Source organism: Euphorbia lathyris, chromosome 2 (assembly GCF_963576675.1).
Source record: "Euphorbia lathyris chromosome 2, ddEupLath1.1, whole genome shotgun sequence".
Taxonomy (NCBI): Eukaryota; Viridiplantae; Streptophyta; class Magnoliopsida; order Malpighiales; family Euphorbiaceae; genus Euphorbia; species Euphorbia lathyris.
In genome coordinates this window covers 84,259,396-84,276,526 of record NC_088911.1, presented here as the reverse complement: position 1 = coordinate 84,276,526, position 17,131 = coordinate 84,259,396, and the positions used below count along the sequence as shown (strand labels likewise).

General features: G+C 34.2%; 1 non-coding gene across 1 annotated transcript; it reads right to left on the bottom strand.

The window, feature by feature from the left end:
• Positions 1 to 549: 549 nt before the first annotated feature.
• LOC136221037 (small nucleolar RNA R71) lies at positions 550 to 656 on the bottom strand. The gene has a single exon (XR_010684829.1). It is a non-coding gene; the product is annotated as a small nucleolar RNA R71 (small nucleolar RNA).
• Between the last annotated feature and the right edge of the window lie 16,475 nt (positions 657 to 17,131).

The following is a 17,131-nucleotide window of genomic DNA, read 5'->3' as shown; positions in this document are numbered from 1 at the left end:
CTGTTTTGTAGGTAGTTTCGGTTCGTGCGAAATTTCAAGTTCATGCGCAGTTCTCGAAGTTCAGGCACGTCACCAGAGCCTATTGACCCAGAAATTGAAAGAACTCTTAAAAAGAACAAGAAAGAAAAGAAAAAGAAAAACAAAACCCCAATAAAAACTAAAATTACCGAGCCAGAAGTTATGGCCACACTTATGGATTACGCTAGGCCAGGAGTGGCCGGTGTAACAAACAGTATAGTTAGACCCCAAATTAATGTAAACCAATTTGAAATTAAGCATGCGTTGCTTAATATGTTGCAAAATAATGTAACGTTTTACGGGTTACCTAACGAAAATCCTAATACCCATTTGACAAATTTCTTAGAAATTTGCGACACTTTTAAAATACCAAATGTGACTGCAGAAGCAATCAATCTTCGCCTTTTTCCTTTTACTTTGAAGGATCGAGCCAAAGAGTGGTTAACTTCTATGCCAGCCGCATCAATTGAGACTTGGGAGCAATTAGCCCAAGCATTTTTATCAAAAAAAATTCCTTTAGCAAAAACCGCAAGAGTCATTAAAGAGTTAACATCTTTTTCTCAAAATGATAGTGAAACTCTTTATGAGGCTTGGGAACGTTTTAAAGAACTTCAACGTTTATGCCCACACCACCAATTGCCCGCTGAACTTTTAATGCAAACATTTTATAATGGACTAAATCCTACAACTAGAGGTTCATTGGACGCTATGTCTGGAGGGTTATTCATGAAGAAAACATCTGCCCAAGCAAGAGAACTTTTGGAGGAGATGACAATCAACAGCAGTATGTGGCCCGCGGAACGTGGACACCTACCATCAGCGAAACCATCATCCTCAACAACATCATCAGTTAAAGGTATAGTGAACCTTGATCCAGTAGCGATGTTGCAAGCCCAATTTTCTGCCTTATCGCACAAAATTGATAGGTTTATGGCACCGTGTGATTCTAATGGTAAGCCAATCCAAACAGATGTGGATTACGAAGGTATGAGTGAAATTGAACAGGTAAATTTTGTCCAAGGGCAAAACCAAAATAATAACCCTTATTCCAATACATATAATCCTGGATGGAGAAATCATCCTAACTTTAACTGGAGAGATAATAATAATGCTAATACTAATCAAAATCGTACTACCAATTATCAAAATCAATCAAGAGATTCGATTAGCACTTTATCTTCTAAAATCGACAAATTCATTGATGCTATGAGCGAAAAAATAAGTAATCACAACGATGGTTTTAAACGGATCGAGAATAAATTCGATCAGCTTATTAAAAACCAATCATCTAGCATCCATAATTTGGAGATTCAAATTGGACAACTCGCTAAATCAATTCCATCTCGCAAAGAGGGAAGTCTTCCAAGCCATACGGAAGAAAATCCGAAAGAGCATGTTAAGGCTATCACTCTTCGTTCAGGGAAAAACTACTTAGGCCCGGAAATGCCCGGAAATTCGACTTTACCTGGAACTGATTTATCAAAGCCCAAAGAGGATACATTAAAACAAAAAGATGCACCAATTGACTCTAGTACAAAAACTTTTGTACCCAAACCACCTTTTCCACACAAAGTCCGCAATAAGGACTATGATAAACAACTTTTAACATTTTTAGACAAACTTAAAAATTTGCATATTAATTTGACGTTTATGGATGCAATTACGCAAATTCCCAATTATGGTAAATTCCTCAAAGATTTAATTTCAAAGAAAATCAGTTGGGAAGGAATTTCATCCATTTCACTAACTGAAGATTGCAGTTCGATTGTGTCAAGCAATTTGCCCACAAAACTCAAAGATCCCGGATGTTTTACCATTCCATGTAAATTGGGCGATATAGAATTCCCAAGTTGTCTTTGTGATTTAGGAGCAAGCATTAACTTGATGCCATTATCTATTTTTAATAAGTTAGGCTTAGAAGAAGGCATCAAACGTACCAATATGGTTTTACAATTAGCGGATCAAACCACTAAAAGACCATACGGTATAATTGAGGATGTTTTAGTTAAAGTTGACAAATTTATTTTTCCTACCGATTTCGTTATTTTAGATTTTGCTTATGATGTAAATTGTCAGCTAATCTTTGGTAGACCGTTCATGAACACGGGACGTGCTCTAGTTGATGTATCGGAAGGGAAAGTAGTTTTACGAATAGGAGATGATAAGATTGAGTTTGATATGAACCAAGCGATGAAATATCCTATGGAAGATTTCGCTTGTATGAAACTTGATTTAATTGAAGAATGTGTAAATGACATTGTTCAAAAAGAAGAAATAATAGAACCTATAATGAGTGAGGAACTAGAAGATAAGGACCCAGAACCTTTGATTCGAGAAGATGGACCAGTTCCGCCTTCAATTGTAGTTCCACCTAAATTAGAACTTAAAGAATTACCAAGTCATTTGAGGTACGCTTTCTTAGGCGAAGGCGATTCTCTACCTATTATTATCTCTAACAAATTAACACAAGTCCAAGAAGAGAAATTGAAAGAAGTTGTTAGAAATAGGATAGGAAGTATGGGTTGGCAAATTTCAGACTTAAAAGGTATTAATCCAAGTATTGTAATGCATATAATTCATTTAGAAGAAGATAAGCCACCTAAAGCGGATAGGCAAAGACGCCTAAATCCGAACATGAAAGAAGTAGTAAAAAATGAAATTACTAAACTTCTGGACAATGGAATCATCTACCCTATCTCGGATAGTGAATGGGTTAGTCCAATCCATTGTGTACCTAAAAAGGGAGGCATAACAGTTGTAAGGAATGAAGAAGGTGAATTAATACCTACGCGAACCACCACTGGTTGGAGGGTTTGTATAGATTATAGAAATTTAAATAAAGCAACTAGGAAAGATCATTTTCCTCTTCCTTTCATTGATCAAATGATCGAAAGGATAGCTGGTCATGCTTTCTACTGTTTTCTTGATGGTTATTCCGGATTCTTTCAAATATACATTTACCCGGATGACCAAGATAAAACGACCTTCACATGTCCTTACGGAACATTTGCATATAGAAGAATGCCCTTTGGTCTATGTAACGCACCTGCAACATTTCAACGTTGTATGACTGCAATTTTTAATGATTTCATTGAAGATATCATGGAAGTTTTTATGGACAATTTTTCAGTTTATGGAGATTCTTTTGATTCGTGCCTAGAAAATTTGGATAAAGTTTTGTCTAGGTGTGAAGAAACAAATTTGGTATTAAACTGGGAAAAATGTCATTTCATGGTTGACGAAGGAATTGTTTTAGGTCACAAAATATCTGAAAAAGGATTAGAAGTAGATAGAGCAAAAACCTCAGTAATAGAGAAATTACCCCCTCCAACTACTGTTAAGGGAGTAAGATCATTCTTAGGACATGCTGGTTTTTACAGAAGATTTATTAAAAAAATTTCTGTAATTTCCAAACCACTTACTAATTTACTCATGAAAGATTCAACCTTTGATTTTAATGAAGAATGCGTTAAAGCGTTCGAAACATTGAAAACAGCTTTAGTCAGTGCACCTGTTATTGCTAAACCCGATTGGGATCTACCATTTGAAATTATGTGTGATGCAAGTCATTTAGCTGTCGGATGTGTTTTAGGTCAAAGGAAAGATAAGAAACTTCATGTCATTTATTATGTAAGTCACACACTGTCTGGTGCACAATTAAACTACACCACAACTGAGAAAGAAATGTTAGCCGTAGTTTTTGCATGTGACAAGTTTAGGTCATATTTATTAGGTTCAAAAGTTATTATTTATACTGATCATGCAGCATTAAGATATTTATTTGCTAAGAAGGATGCAAAACCACGTCTAATTAGATGAGTTTTATTGTTGCAAGAATTTGATATAGAAATAAAAGAAAAAAAGGGAGTTGAAAACCTTATCGCCGATCATCTATCGAGACTTGAAGATGAAAACGGTCATATAGGTGAAACTACCGGTATATGAGATGATTTCCCTGATGAATACCTCTATCAAATAAAAAGTGCCATGTCACCATGGTATGCAGATATTGCTAATTATCTTGCAGCCAATATTGTTCCGGAAGGATTAGATTTCCAACAAAAGAAGAAATTTTTCTTCGATATTAAACAATATTTTTGGGAAGATCCCTTTTTGTTCAAGACTTGTGGTGACGGGATAATTAGGAGATGCGTTGGTGAAAATGAATACGAATCCATAATGTCGGAATGCCATTCTAGTTCTTATGGAGGACATAATGGAGTTAACAAGACAACTGCTAGAATATTTGAAAGCGGTTTCTTTTGGCCTACGATGTTTAAGGACGTCCGTTCATTTATTACTCGTTGTGATAAGTGCCAAAGAACAGGAAATCTAGGAAGGAAAGATGAGATGCCCCTCACAACCATATTAGAAGTTGAAGTCTTCGATATGTGGGGAATAGATTTCATGGGACCTTTTCCCCCTTCCAATGGTAAAACTTACATATTAGTTGCCGTCGATTATGTTTCGAAGTGGGTTCAAGCAATTGCAACCCCGACGAACGATTCTAAAGTTGTCGTTAATTTTCTTGACGATATATTCTGTAGATTTGGTTGTCCAAGAGTTATCGTTAGTGATGGCGGTACTCATTTTATAAACAAGAGTTTTGAAACGCTTATGAAAAAATATGGAGTACGCCACCGCGTATCAACGCCGTACCATCCTCAGTCAAATGGTCAGGCGGAGATATCAAACAGAGAACTCAAATGGATTCTCGAAAAAACAGTTTCATCTTCTAGAAAAGATTGGTCTTCTAAACTCAATAATGCACTATGGGCATACCGTACTGCATTTAAAACAACAATAGGAATGACTCCGTACCGCTTAGTGTATGGGAAGGCATGTCATTTGCCAGTCGAATTAGAACACAAAGCCTATTGGGCTATTAGAGAACTAAACTTTGATTTACGATAAGCAGGTAAGAAACGTTTGCTCAATTTGAATGAGTTAGATGAGTTACGTCATCTATCTTACGAAAATGCAAAGATTTATAAAGAAAAAGTGAAAAAATGGCACGATGCCAAAATTAAAGTTAAACACTTTAATGTTGGGGATAAAGTGCTGTTATTTAATTCACGACTTCGTTTATTTCCAGGAAAACTTAAGTCCAGATGGATAGGACCATATTTAGTCGTCAAAACATTCGATTATGGTTCTTTAGAACTGGAAGGTCCTACCGGAGTTCGATTCAAAGTTAATGGTAATCGATGTAAAATCTATTACGAAAATATTTCCCAACTAGGAATTGAGTTCGTAACAAGATTGTCTGACGTATAAATTACTCAGTTTTTCTTACACAGTTTATTTTATTTTATTGTTTTTATATTTTTGTTCATTTATTTTATTTTATTTTGTTATATTTTATTTTATTTTATTTTATTTTTTCCAAAATGCCATTTTTATGATTAGATGACTTTATGTTATGATTTAAATGCATAAAATATTTCTATTTCATGATTTTAGATTTAATTTTTAGGAAATTAAGATGAATTTGAAGTTTCAGGCAATTCTCTGCCGCGAATTTAGAATTCCCTGCCGAGAATCCTCTTTTTTTAGAACAGTCCAAATAGGTTAGGATTTCTCTGTTCATACCGAGAATTTTAAATTCTCTACCGTGAATTGGGAGGTAGCTTAGACGCCTGATTTCCGCAAGGAAATCAGCGTGTCGCGACCGCGGCTTTGCCATTCGCGGTCGCGACACGCGTGTTTCCTGCACTATCAGGTCTGCAACACTCTAACCCTTTCGACGAACCTCTTGGCAAACGAAACATTAAGTTTCTTCATTTCTGAAAGGTGCAATTTATACCTTTTCATAATAAAACGATACCTCTTTTCATTTAAACTCTTATAAATTAATCCTAGAGGATTCAAGTTCTGTTACAATTCTTTTCATCTTTGTCAGAACTCTGATTTTCTTCGCAAACACCGTTCTTTACTAAAGTAACACAAACTTTGCACCATGCCTACCAAGAACAAACCATCTAGGCACAATACTGCCTCAATCAACAAACGCCCAGACTTATCCAAGCGATATGGGGCGCCTTTTCCTATCTTCAGTCACGATGAAGGTAGGCGTTATTGGAATCACCGTTACAAATTCTTCACCGGAATGTTGTATATGGATGAATTTCTTAATAGCCAATTAGGCATTTCTGATGACATAAGCCGCTATATGGAGCGCCTAGGGTGGACAAAATTCGCCCAAATGCGATTTCCAATAATAGGCGACTGGATACTCGAGTTCTTCTGTACCGTGCGTTTTACTAATAAACGATGAGTACGTCTCAGTTTTCGTCGAGAAGGCGAAATCTTCACTTTCGGCTATCCTGAGTTGCATGCTTGGTTTGGTTTTCCCCCGAGGGATACAATCAAACGTCATCCTGGACGAGACATGACATCCTCGGACATTTAGAGAATGCTCACTGGATTCTAGCGATTCAATTCAAAACTCGCCTATAATCACTCTTTTCGCTCCAACTCCAAGCTGTATTTACACAAATTTCTGTGTAACAGTTTATTCGGGCACACATTCAGTAGTGTGGTCCGTGACACAGATTTGTATGTTCTTGGAGATATATTCCAGGGAAATGGAGTGGATTCTTCCAAAATTCTGATGGAAGGTCTTGTCGCCGCTTCTCGATCCAAAGATAAGAAGATTGGGTTCGGCAATATAATCTGTGGAATAATTCTCGGTTCAAAGGGTACTATTGATATCCCCTGGAGTGATGATGAATTCTTCCCGACAATTGACTATGAATTTCTCGAGCACGAAGGACTTGTGAAACGTGTCTTTCGAGTAGGGCCTCAATTTTTGTCTGCACCGGAACGTGAAACTTTCGTGCAGTTTCAAATTGATCGTATTAAGGCCAGAAATATCCCGTTAGATAGGGATGAATATGTAGAATAGTTTATGTTTTTCATTTTATTTTTTGTATATATTTTGTTTTGTATTAATTATTAGTTTGTTTTCATTACTTGTACATATGTTAGAATAATAAAGATCTTATTTCATTCAATTCTTAATTTTTATCCATTTGATCCATTATCTATACTTAGCATATTTCATATGAGTAATTTCTAATTTTTCTTACTCAAATTAAGATAAAAAGGATTCACTTGAACTAATATGGTTTTCTATTTTTCCACACGTATATCTACATTTTATTTATAACTCAATTTCTTTTTAATGCATTAGGTTTTCATTTAATCAATTCAATTCATGTATTAAATATGTTTTACCATGCACTTATTATGCATTTAATATGGTTCTCTTAACTTATATGCATAAATGAACATTTAAGTTTCATTAATTCTTCATAATCAATTTATTATACTTTAATTCATTTTATTAAGTTTCAACCTTTGGTTTTCTTTGGAATTAATGACATTTATTTAAGTTTTAAGTGCAGGAACACTAAATATTAAGTTCAGGAACCATTTCCTCAACAAAATTGCACAAACCATGTCAAAAGGCACCAAAATAGGCCATTTTTACTAATTCTCTACCGAGAATTTATTAATTCTCGGTATGAGCAGCAACTTTGGCAGAATTTCAGGGCGAAAATTGCCTGAACATCGCGTGCCGCGGCCGCGGCTTTGCCATTCGCGGTCGCGACACGCGTATAAATTACCCTTTTCAATCCGATTTTGCCACCAAATTTTGCCTATTCCTATTCCTATTCTACCTATTCACCTAACTATACAACCCTATATAAACCTACCTCTTACACAAACCTCACATCACCTTTATTTTTACCCAATCCCTTACTCTAAACTCTTCCCCAAAAATCTACTTTTACTCTTCCCAATTTATTCACTCCAATTTCTATCCTCTTTTCTCTTTCAATCACTTCCAATTCAAAACCCCAACCTCATCTTCAAGCTTTACTTTTTCTCTCAAATTCTTCTTCTTCTTCTTCTTCTTCTTCTTCTTCTCACACCCTACAAACACAAAACACCATCACCATGGTTAGAACTAAGCGTGTTGGTAACAAGCCCGCTATTACGGAAGCTAATCGCCTTTGGGTTCAATGCGGAGCTTATTTTGACATCTATTCGGAGGAAGAAGCCGCTCGTTTCAAACATTTTTCTCAAGCCGACCGCCAATTTGTTGATATGCACTTCTTAGACTTCCATTCGGTAAGAGCATTAAATTTCTCTACTCGAATTGATGCCTTTATTGAAGCTTTGGGTTGGCAAGAATTCGTTAATATGCGTTTCCCGCGTATTAATGAATATGTAGTGGAATTTTTGGTCACTTTGACCATGAACAAGAAGAAAACTTCAATTTCTTTTAGGAATAATGGTATCCCTTACACCATTGACTATGAAGCAATGGGCAATATGTTTGGTTTCCCTACTTCTGATTTTTATGATAAGCCTAAGGATTTTGATAATGATGCGGTTTGGCAAACTCTTTCGGACCAAGACTATTTTAATTCGAAAAACACTTCAAGCAAGTTGATTAAGGACAATTGTGTGTTCTTCTTTCATAAGTATTTGAGTTTCTCCTTGTTTGGTCGTGTTGAGAGTTCTAAGGTTCAGGTTCAGGATTTGTATGTTTTGGATAGTTTGCTTAAAGGCTTGAGGATTGATAGCATTGGTATGTTGTTCGATAATTTGTTCCGTGCTTCGAGGGCTAGTACCATTCAGATCCCTCTTTGTAATTTTATCACCGCTATTGTGTTGGGAGCACGGGGTGAGTTGGCCGATTATGACATGTCCACCTACCGTGGGTATGTTCCGCTTTTGGATATCTCGGCTCTTGAGCGAGCTCATTTATTGCTTCCACAAGGACCTCCCGTCTTTATTTCATATGCTACCCGAATTGCCCATCTTCGTGGCACTATGGGTGGTGGCGCTTCAAGTTCTCAATTTGTAGGTACCGAAGGCGGCGGAGAGGCGGAGGGCGAGGAGGATGAACCACCGGCTCAAGCACAACCCCAAGCACCTCAAGCGGCGGATGATCCGGTAGATTTGCGGAGGATTTTGACCCAAATCAATTCCAACAATCGTCAAATGAATTTAAGAATTGATGATTTGGTTGAAAACAATATGGTGATGAATGACAACCTCAACCTTTTGAGGCGTGAACATCGATCGACTCGGCATCGGATGCTTTCCTTTTTCCGATGCCGCAATGTGGAGACGTCACCTACACCTCCCGATTCCCCACCTCAAGCTTAGGTTGTTTTCTTTAATTTTATTATCTTGTTATAATTTGGTACAATTTTCATTTTCATATGTTTGGTACAATTTTCAATTTTTAATTTTATGTTGAATGTTTCATTTGCACCATTCCTATCTTTATTTCGTATGCTTAAATTTTTGTGCTTTTATTGTTGATATCTCGCTTTTGCACCAATGAGGACATGGTCCAATTTAAGTGTGGGAGGAGATGTACATCATTTTCATTTTTCTAGCACAAATAACAAATGCAACGAATCATTTATAACAAATGCAACGTATTTTGCAACATAAACTTGTTTAAAACGCTATTTTTATTAACTTCACATTTTCATATATTTTTAAAAATTAATCATAAGTTAATATGATTATTTTTAGGTTATCATTATCGTTAGAAATTATATTTCTATACGGGTAATATTTTTCAAAATTTTTCACGAATCTCCGATACGATTTTAAGTAAAAATTGTCTCGAGTGAATGTATTTTAAATAAAAAATTCTTTATTCAATCTCTATTTCTATATCATGAAATTCATGATACAATAAATCTTATTTTAAGTTTTCAATTAGGTTTATAGGCATTAAATTGAACTAACAATTTTAGCTCGGTTTGATTTCGTCTTACATTAACACCAATTGAAGTTTTTAAGGAAACTTTAGCCATAATACATGTTGAATTTTAAGTCAATATAGGATGAATGTGCTATTTTTCTTTTTCCCAAATTACAATTTTATAATTCATATTAATCAATCAATTAGTTGAATTCTTAACTTTTGGCCACGATTGAGACCAACCTTATCACAATCGAGGTATGAAAGGGAAGAAAATTAAGTACCGTTTACTTTTGGCCACGGTTGCGACCACCCTTATCACAATCGAGGTATGGAAGGAACGTTTAAAAAATAATAATAATAAGCGTGTATAAGTTTAAAGTAACGATTGCGTCCACCCATGGCATGGTCGGTACCTCTTAAGCAAACACAAAGCAATAAAATACGTATAAAGTTACGATCAAGACCACCATTATCTCGGGCGTAACTAAGCAATAATTAACCCAAGTACTTATTCATTTTAATATATCTCATATATTAGTTTAGGTTTGGGAAAGGAAATTTTGTGCTTTGAAATGCCTTGAGACGAAAGACTCAATAACATGCGTGCTTACCTTGTCCCGAATGCTTCAATTCCAAATTGGAAATACAAGACGAGTGATATATCGTATATTGTACTAAGTTAGTTTGATATTTTGCGTATAAATTTGTCATGCGAAGTTAGTCTTTTCGGCTTAACTAATTTAAAAGGTAATACAGAGATATATGTTTTATTTTCATAAAGAGATTAGTTAGAGAATAAATTCAGTGAAATTTTGCTCGGGACTAGCAAAAGATTAAGTGTGGAGATTTGTTAAGCCCAAAATATACCTAAAATATCATCAATAATTACATCAATATTGCTATGAATTTATGATATTTATAACCATTTAGAAAGCTTTTACTCTCGAATATGTTTCTTTCATGCAAGGTACATAAATATTTGGTAAAATCCAAATAAGAGTAAAAAGAGCTCAAAAATAGAAGAAAAGCCCTACAAAATGAGTCGAAGACGACGAAAATTAATAACGCCAAGTCGAGGACACGAACGAGAGCGAAGAAGTGAAAAATGCTCCGTGCCGCGACCGCGGCCCCCACTATTCACGGTCGCGACACGCGTCCCTCAGCCTCTCCTTCCCTTCGTCTGAAGTACAATTGATGCTCCCCCATTCTCGGTAGAGAATTTAATATTCTCAGTACGAGCAGGAGATTTTAGAGGCCTAGTTACACACTTTCGTTTTCGACGAAACGCGATCGTTCGGGTGGATAAAGACGTCCTTTCGCAGCGGACACGATCCTTCACAACGGACACGACACTTCAATCAAGACTCTTCAACATCTATAAATAAAGAGTTGATGGAGAGTTGAAATATAGTGTGTTATACGTGTAGAAGAAAGAGATTAGTGTAGAATTTATGCAGAAATTCAGAATCAAGTGATTCAGAAGTTAGATTTCAATTCTGATCAAAAGCAATATGATGTACACACATTGTTTACAAAATAATAACAAATTCAGTAGAGTTTAGACATTGTTCCAGTTTAGTTTACATTTTGGTAGTGGACCGACCCAGTCTCTATTACGAAGATTCAACGAGAAGATTGAGTAGAGGAATCGCCCCTGAGCCTGACAAACTCTAACGAAACCCAAGGAAAGGATTGACAACCCGTTCACTTGCACGCCGTCGAAGAATTCAATGCTCCATGTTCTCTGTAAACTTGTATCAATTTATATTTCATCTAATAAAGTCTGTTCTATTCGATAGATTTTTATGCAGCACTTATGGTAACCAATCCACTAAAGTGACTGCTGGTGTTTTAATTAAAACGTAGTTTAATTCAAAATCTTTACAAGGAAACTTTGTTGAACACTTAGGCAAATTATTATCTCGGTAGAGTTTTAATTTGGTTAAGGGCAATTATCCCGGATAAGGGTTTTGTCGCGTTCAAAGCCTATTAATTAGAGGTTCCGTCATTTATTTCATCTTTATAATTCGTACAAAGTTTAAAGTTGTTTTCTTTGCTTAATGTAAACACATATACTTGTTTACTTTTCTAAAGTACTAAAACGTTCCTGTTTTGCAAATTCATTCTTAAATCAGATATTTTCTAACATCTTCATACTCTAATCTAACTCTTATTTTAGCAATTTCTAAACCAAAACCGATTAAACGATTTTCCAATATTATAAACCTTAAAAAGTAAATTTAACCGATTGTAAATAAGTTTTTGTTGAAAAACGTTCCATGTGGGATCGATATCTTTTATTACTACAAGCGTATACCGTGCACTTGCGGAAATCGCTCAACAGGTAGGGGAAGACCTAAGCAAACTTGGATGAGGGTGATCGAGAGTGATATGAGTTTACTGGGAATTGAGGAAAATATGGTAGTGGATAGGACGGAGTGGAGGGAGCGAATTTGTGTCGCTGACACGACTTGATTTCACGGTTTTATATGATGGTTCATGTTAGCCGACCCCGAATCATTTCAGGACTAAAGCTTTGTTGTTGTTGTTGTATTTTTAATCAAGGGGCCCTTATTTATTATTCTGCCTAGGGCCCATGAATTCTCACGACCGGCCCTGAACTGGGTATTTAACAAATTGGACATCGCCCTAAAAAACACGTCATTTCACATAAATGATCATCAATGCATCATCGGGGGGACTTTTGTTACAAACAGGACACCACTTACGACCCAACACGGGGCCTCTTGGCCCATTTCTCCATCTCACACACATGGCACGTGTGCGCCTCTACAATTACCTACTTTGAAAATGTATGTTCATCTTTGAAACCAAGCATGAGAAAGACTATAAAAGACACAACTCTCTATCAAGTATGAACATTTATTATTTATCAATAACCCTTCTAGAGTCGTGTGAGATGGTGTTACACGCTTTCACGTCCTTAAAATGGATTAAAATGGCCTAAGCCTTCGAAACACAAGAACCTTAATCAAACATAACTCAACATTCATCAAACACCAATTGAATTTACCTCACCTTATTCGCGTTTTTGGAATTTTAGAAATAAAAATAATATTTTATGGTGTTCAGGAGAATTCTCTTAAATTTTTTAATGTGATCAAGTCTGACCTAAATCTGATGTACTTGTAGTATGGCCTGAGTTGGACTTGAACATAGTAATTAAATGCCAAGTTTAGTTAGTTTCGTACCGACTTCAACCCAGTCTAAATTAAATAAATACAAGTGCAACAATTTATCTTGCTTTCTAGATGGTCTCAACTTTCAATGCGGTGATAAAAAAACATACGTCAAATGTCAAAAAAAAAAACATTTAAAATGGACATATGGTGTTTACTCTTAAATATAAATAGTTAATATATGGAAAGCAAAAAAAGTAGATAATGAGGGAGGCACAATTGTTTGTTGTGGATGCCCAGTTCCCCGCACTGGCAATAATGCTTGTAGGTGAGTGAGTTTGCTTATAATGTGTTTGTTTAAAAGAACGAGATACACATTTTTATCCTCATGTATAGAAACATTACTTTCATCCTTTAATCAATTAATATTTTTTTTTTTATGAAAATGCTCATATCATTTCATTAGATGAAAAAAAATACAAGTACAACAACAAAATAGTAAGAAATTATTGGAATGGAGATTTATATAGTTAAGATAGGCGGGAAAGTTAGTTTAGTTGAAGAAGACAATTTGATTTTGTTAGCTGATATGATATTAATGATAGTTGATTACGCTTTAGCGTCAAAAATCTTCTCTCTAAATTGATCTAAGAACATCACTTCCATGTTCTTGATTTCTTCTTGATTTTCTCTCATTTCTTTTGCATTTCAATCATGGCATCACTGCGTCGAACATTTGCGCAAGCTGTAACCGATGAATCAGAAAAAATTACAAATAAATCATCTGAAAATAATAAGTCCTCTGGCCAACAACAATCATAACAGAAATCGCAACAACAATCACAACAAGGATCTAAAATCGCATAACGAGGAGGAATGAAATCGAAGAAATAATGGAGGAACAAATGGATCTGGTAGTTATCGCATCAGAGATGATGATAATCCAAGTCTTGTGCTTGTAAGTAATCATTTGAATGATGAGAAGTACATATCTTGCAAGAGATCCATGCTTCTTGCTTTAAATGCTAAACGAAAGGCCAATTATGTTTTAAAAGATATTGAACCAGAGGATGCAGAGTATGTAGAATATAAGAAGTGGAAAGAAGTTGATAGTTTAGTGTTTTCTTGGCTGATTAATACTATGTGATAGGAACTAGCTGATGCTTTTCTATTTGCACCTGATTGTAAGGCATTATGGTCAGAACTAGAGTCCATGTATGGTGAGAGTAATGGACATATCATTTTTCATCTTCAAAAAGAATTAGGAGAGATCACTCATGGAAACATAACTATTGTAACTTTTTACAACAAAATTGTAACATCCGTGTCTAAAAAAGAAATTATTCGATATAGATTTTGGAGTATTATTAATTACGATTTTACATGTATTATTAAGTTTAACTTTGTGTTTATGTGTAAATTAAAAGTTTGAGATATTTTAAATATATATATATATATATATATATATATATATATATATATATATATATAACTGAAGGGCCTTAAGTGATATTTTTTAATACATCAATATATTTGTTAGTTAGTTTACGTTTTACAATATCAAAAGAAATTAAAAACACTCAATTATATTAATACCATTCTTTATTTATAAAAAAAGTTAGATGGTTAAAACTTATATATATATATATATTAACAATTGTAATCCATGTACAATAACTTAATATAATTAAAATAACTTATAAATCTAATATCATTTTTGACACATATTAATACAATTATAATAATTTATAAATCTATAAACATTTGTGACACATATAATCCATGTGTCTAACATCATGATCTTCTCATTATAATAGTGACACATGACTTATTAAATTATTTTGAAATTGCCATATGGCATATATATATTTTGATGAATATTTTTATTCTTAAGAAGCTTTCTATATAAGCTCCATATGAATCTTACGGAAGGGGATATGTTTTCATGTATTATTAAGATTAAGAAGAATGGTGGTTTTAATTGAATTCTTCAAAACAAGAATAAAAATATATATAACCATTACAAAGAAGAAATATGATAGAAAACCACTATCGTTAAACTTTTGACAGTGGCGTGAACCAGTAGCTGTCAACGGATTACAACGATGAATTTTCAGTAACCGACGCCGACATTTCGGTAACTGTATTTTATATCTAAATTATTTTTAAAATGTTATAAATATAATTTTGAGTAAGTCTAGTTTCGATAGTTTCATCAAAGATTGACGATTAATAATTTAGCGTCTATTAATTACTAATAAAAATATAGATTTTAGACTAGTTGTCCTTTAGATTTAATAACGTGAAATTCAGTATTAATAGACAAAAGTTATGAATTAGAAGGTATAATGGTGATATTTACCAATTAGAGTCGGTATTGATATTTGTCAAGTAGAGTCGGTATAAAGTCGAACATAAAATTAGTACTAATAAGATTTATGACAGTGAAACGAGTCTAATAGTATCAATAGTTCGAAATAACTATGTCGGTTTAGAATCTTTATTTCGGTGACGGAAAATAGTATAACGTATTTAACTTTAAACGATATTAAATTTTATCGATATAATATTTTGAGCTATTAAATTCTTGGAATTCGATTAAATTACGAATCGATGATTAACTATTTTAGTTATATTATTGAATGATTATTTGATTTTAAATACTGTGATTATTTTTACAAAAATAGTTAATTGAGGTCAGATGATTTTGTGGTTATTGAATGAATTGGAAGTTTAGATGATTTTGTGGTTATTGAATGAATTGGAAGTTTGATTGTGAAAGGAAAGGAAATTTGAGCACATTATGATTTTCTAAATTTTTATATCCATCTAGAGTAATCCGGACCAGTGGTTTTGATAGTTGAAGACCATGTTCAGTGAGGGACATGGCATGTTTACACAGTGTAAAGACCTAGTCGGGTATTGGCAGCGAAGTGTGGGGTAAGACCAATACGGGATTAGGCAAGGTTAAAGAGACGTCTCGATTATATGATATATGTGGTTATGGATTGATACATAGGGGAGAAATTGATATAAGGTTTTATGTTTTCGGATATGAGCTGATTTTGATATAAGGTTTTATGTCTTCGGTTATGAGTTGATTTTGATATAAGGTTTTACGTTTGATTGATTACGAATTTGATTTGATAAAGCGTTTCATTGATTACGGATTTGGTTTGATAAAACGTTTGATTGATTACGAATTGGTTGGATAAAACATTTGATTGGTTACGAGTTGTTTTGATTAAATGCCGATATAACGATATCGATAATTATCTGTGATTTGGGTTGATTTGATAACGTGATTTTAAGGTTTTTAAGTTTAAGTTTTATATTGTCGAATCGATAAAGTATTCGCGTATATTAAATAAATAATAAATAAATTTTAGACGGTCTGAATAAGAGTTTTCGGTCTATTCCGAAATTAAGTTAAGTTATTAGGAAATTAATTAAGTTTTTAACGGGTTAAAAATTGATGAGTCGAATTCGTAGATCGGGATGCTAAATATATTATGAATAGCAGTAGCGATAAAATGAAATCTATTAATTTCATCAGTGTGTAAATAAGTTAAAGAGAACTACCTAAAATAGGTAGAACTACGTGGTTTTGATTCCCGGTTTAAATATTAAAAGATGTTCGGGATACGTAGGAAGCTAGGTAGAACTACGTGGTTTTGATTCCCGGTTTAAATATTAAAAGATGTTCGGGATACGTAGGAAGCTCGATAGAATTATCGAGTCCAAGCCAAATAATTAAATAAATTTTAGGGAGTCCGAATAAATTTTTATATATTAGAATATAGGTTCGGGTTTCAGACTGTTCGAAGTTCGTTATCCTATATTCCGTTCATACCCGATGCCGTTTAGGGTCGGGTGTGACAAAAATCACACAGTTATGGGATACATTCGCAATGTGAAATGCAACAATGTCTTGTAAGTGTAACGAGGCTAGATTGCGAAACAATTTTGTGAGGAAGAGAAACTCATGCCATTTCTCCCTAGCCTTAACTCTGATTATCATCCCTTACCTTCAATAGCTAAGGCTTATTCAATGTTTTTAAGAATTGAAAAACAAAGAGAAAATGTTGTAGAACCTTCACCTTCATTTGTCAGTAATGTGCAATCTAGTTTCAGATTTTCTAATGATTCAAAGAAAAAGTTCAACAAATCTAAAGGGAAAAATTGAAAGAATTTTTCTTATTGTAATAAAGATGGCCATGATAAGGACTCT